The sequence below is a fragment of the Cynoglossus semilaevis genome, chromosome 2 (genome assembly GCF_000523025.1).
Source record: "Cynoglossus semilaevis isolate Cse_v1.0 chromosome 2, Cse_v1.0, whole genome shotgun sequence".
Classification (NCBI taxonomy): domain Eukaryota; kingdom Metazoa; phylum Chordata; class Actinopteri; order Pleuronectiformes; family Cynoglossidae; genus Cynoglossus; species Cynoglossus semilaevis.
In genome coordinates, this window is record NC_024308.1 from 15,765,772 (window position 1) to 15,770,253 (window position 4,482).

At 38.3% G+C, this 4,482-nt stretch overlaps 1 protein-coding gene across 2 annotated transcripts in view; it reads right to left on the minus strand.

The window, feature by feature from the left end:
• Nucleotides 1–562, minus strand: part of plin3 (perilipin 3) — an 8,882-nt gene extending 8,320 nt beyond the window's left edge. For both annotated transcript variants that reach the window (XM_008338625.3, XM_017031357.2), the window contains exon 1: nucleotides 373–562. The gene's annotated coding sequence lies outside the window, so the exon portion shown is untranslated. The remainder of the gene's footprint in view (nucleotides 1–372) is intronic.
• Nucleotides 563–4,482: the final 3,920 nt, after the last annotated feature.

Genomic DNA, 4,482 nt, shown 5'->3' on the forward strand with positions numbered 1-4,482 from the left:
GTACATATTTTTTTTTACCACTTCTACATTAGCTAAGTAGCTATGGTAGTGTCTCATCATTTGGCAGTTATGGCAGTCGGACCCGTCTGAAGAGTTACACCATATTATGACATATACACACAAACGACATGTCCAAACGTCTTTCTCTCTCCCACACACACAAAAAATTATATTTTAAGAGCTGCCACCTACCACCTTAGGGTTCGTGAAAGTCACCCGAACTACATTAAAATAAATGGCTAACCGACGAACTCGCATATGAAGAGGGAGAAACTTCTAGACAAGCGAGGTAACTAGTTTAGGAGTGGCTAATTTTTAAGGAGTTTGAGATTGGAACCCGAAAATGAAACTGAAAAAAGTGGAATAACTGACCTCTACGATTGTCTCATGCCCCCGAAGTTCAGTCAGTGACAGTGGTTCGTTTCCCCCGGCTCTGAGACTTAGTACGACGAGGGGCGGCGCCTGTTTTACGGTCTGAACAACCTTTGACCAAACAACACGAGACACACGTCAGTGTCGTAAGACAACGACATGAAGAAATAGAAATGAAATCATGTAACCCTCGTGTTGTACTTTGGGTCTAGGTGACCCGCAGCCTGATAATATGCCTTTATGTGCGCGTGCGTGCTCGTGTATTGCACAGCTTGCGTCAACTTTTCCTCATACTCTGACGAAAGGGGGGAAAACTACTAATTATCAGTACTAATTATTCATTAAGTAAAAATATATAGTTGTTTTGCTTAAATTCTACTCAAGTAAAAGTGCACGCCTAAAAATCTTGAGTAAAAGCAAAATATATTTAATTTAAAACTGACTTTGGGTAAAAGTTACTTAGTTAATTTAAAGTAACTTAGTTAAGTTACTTTGAACAAGGGTGTCAAACATACGACCCATGGGCCAAAAACTGGTCCACTTGGAGTTTCCATCTGCTTCCACTGTTCAGGAAATGTTTTGTAAAATTATAGTTCATTAAATATGAATATTATTTATTTAATGTACTTTTTGCATGAAAACAAAGGGGAAAAGACAGACTTTTTGTTATTTATAGGTAATTATGTTATGATTGTACTGGTCTGGCTCGCTTAACATCTAAAATCTTAAAATCTCTGCTATAGAAGCTTATATCAGATTAAACTACAAATCACACGTGAGATTGTGTAAGAGATGCACAAAGAGAGCTACCGTAACCATGATAATAATTTATTTATTCCGGCAGAAGTAAAAGTCTTTGGCAGTAAAAAGACAACGTTTTAAAACAAATCTTGAAGACATGAGAACCTTAAACGCCAACATTAAACTAATATTTCTGTTGACGTGGAATTTATGCAGGACAGAATGACCATGTAAACTTGTGGAGAGCAGATGAAATAATAAAAAAAAATACAAAGGGAATAACTTTCTGAAGAGGTGAGTTGGCCTAGAAAGGAATATTCAAAGCATCACACGTTTAGCACATTGCTAAAATATGACCTTTAAAAAAAACCTTTTTATTTTAATACTATCTGGAATATTGAATTTTTGGTATAAAAACGTATAAAAAACAACAATGCCCAACATCTTACATTTGTTTGTATTTACTTTCAAAGAGTGACTCACTCTGTTTTATTCACATCCTGTTGGTATTTTTCTACCAACTGATAAGTGCAATTCTATAATTCATATAATGAAGTCAATGAGGTACAGGTACACAACAGTTAAGAGGCAGTGATCGGTGCTCGTTACATTTGTCAACCTCCTGCTGATGTACTCACCTTCCTTCCTTCCTTTTCACATAAGCACAGTGTAGGCACAGCAGCACAAATTGCATCTCTTTACCCTGAACGCAGGGCACTTAAGGCCACGTCAACGTGTGTCGAGGACTTGCTAAAACCAAGTGCTGAGACCAATCGGAATGCGCACGGACGTGGCATTCGTCACGCAGGTCACCATTAGAAAGAACACTGAAGATACTGTACACACTGTGCACATGGCAGACATTAAAGTAGGGCCCTGGACCACGGACAGGAAATACACGTTGTATCCTGGTGGCAAAATAAGGTCTTTGAAGGGGGCTGTGGATATATATGATGTGACCCCAGCTCTGATTCATCATCTAATTTTCTTAATATAATTTATATTTTTTTCTTCACTGTTGAAAACCTACACCTAAACCTATTTCAGGTGTTCTCATACAACGGTAGGTTACAAAAGTTCCAAGACAGATCGAATATGAAAATCCCATAAATCTTATTTATTATCCTTTAATTATTACCCGTCATGCTATAAAAAAAGCTAAGACAAGATTAATCATAGACCAGGGTTCTCAAACTCCCGGTGCGGGGGCCAATTATGTATCGTGAGCCAAATGTGGCTGAATATTTTATTTTGCCCTTGAGATGATATCAAATATATATTTAAGAAAATATAATTATCAAGAAAAATGTATGAATAAAAAAAAAAACATTTGTACTAGCTTTTTGAACTGTGGTATAATTGAATCATACCACAGCTTTTAAATTGAACAAAAGCTCCTTTTTCTGAGATCATTTTTAGTTCGAACATCGAACTCCGCTGACCCTTTGCTTACTTTAAATTTCATTTCTCTAAATGGAAAACATGTAGAGGATTTCATAAGTTTTTTCAATCTGTCTTAGAACTTTTTACTTACCCCTAAAAGTTACAAATGAATTCTTCTTTACAAATACTGCTTTTCAAAGAACCTCCGGTTATTTGAACGAACCATCCCCCTGACGGTTTACTGCTACGTATAAACTACCCGACCTTCACTTTGAACCTGATGTAGTTAACATGTCCAAAATCATCAATCAGATCATTCATTTAACTGTCCTCCAGTCATCTTTCAAGGGCAACAGAACTAACGTCTCTGTCTTTCTAATTCAACGTCGTGTCATCATCCTCACTCGTTTTTTTGGCCATCACAGGACAAGTACACTTCAATATCAGAATACTGTTGGCGGGTGGGATTTTTAAACGCTCCCACCGTATGTGCAAAAAAAGAATCTGTTGTGGTAAGACCAGAGACCACTTTGGATCGCGGCCCTGCTCTGTCAAAAAAACAAACACAGTCCAGCACATTAAACACATCCGCGTTTTCTGTGTAGTGGCTGTGCGAAGGAACTGCACTTCAACATTCACACTTTTGCGGTATGAAGGCCGACTGCGGGCTCACAGTAGCCCCTGTGTCACAGTGTCACTTTGTTGAGTCTGATCGAGAGGCTGGTGCGGTGCTGAGGTCGAGGCAGCGTGGTACTGCAGCGGTTTCGCAGTTGGATGGGTCTAACCACTGAGCCGCGCACCCGCAGCAGGAAGTCAAAGTTGGCCGAAGTGTTCATGGCGTAAAAGACGTTGGCGTTGTCTGGGATGACCAGCTCTGCGAGGCAAACCAGAAGACAGCATGAGCCACGAGGGCTTCAGAAGACAGCGAGTAAACACGGACACGGATATTAGTCAAATCTCTCTGGAAGGTCTTAGTTTCAATAACCTCCAGTGGAAAAGGAAGTGGATGATGAATTAGTCATCTTTACATTCGTACTTGGAATAAACATGGAGTTCATTATGAGGCCATTAAACAACTCCTGTGGGCCACACAAAATGACTTGGCGGCCCACATTGGGCCAAGGGCCTTGAGTTTTACCCCCCTAGTGTCAAAGTGTTTTTTTCAGGGGCTGCCTATAACTATATTAGATGTTGAATCATAACATAATTACCTACAAATAACAAAATGTCTGTCTTTTTCTCCTTTGTTTTCATGCAAAAAAAAGTACATTAAATAAATCTTCATATTTAAGGAAATACAATTTTACAAAACATTTCCCGAACATGAAATATTTGTGGGGGGTTTTTTCCCCAAAATTCACGAAGCGGGCAGGTTTTGGCCCATGTGCCATATGTTTGACACCCCTGTTTTAAGTCTCACTCTTGGTCTTCTATGTTGTAGCCTGAAAGTAGCATTAAATAATATTATCCTGTTTATATTAAAATTCTTAGGAGAGAAGCTCTTTTTGTCCTATATATATATATGTACACATATATATGTGTACATATATATATATAGGACAAAAAGAGCTTCTCTCCTAAGAATTTTAATATAAACAGGATAATATTATTTAATGCTACTTTCAGGCTACAACATAGAAGACCAAGAGTGAGACTTTATAACAGGTGTGTCAAACATATGGCACATGGGCCAAAACCTGCCCGCTTCGTGAATTTTGGGGAAAAAACCCCCCACAAATATTTCATGTTCGGGAAATGTTTTGTAAAATTGTATTTCCTTAAATATGAAGATTTATTTAATGTACTTTTTTTTGCATGAAAACAAAGGAGAAAAAGACAGACATTTTGTTATTTGTAGGTAATTATGTTATGATTCAACATCTAATATAGTTATAGGCAGCCCCTGAAAAAAACACTTTGACACTAGGGGTGTAAAACTCAAGGCCCTTGGCCCAATGTGGGCCGCCAAGTCATTTTGTGTGGCCC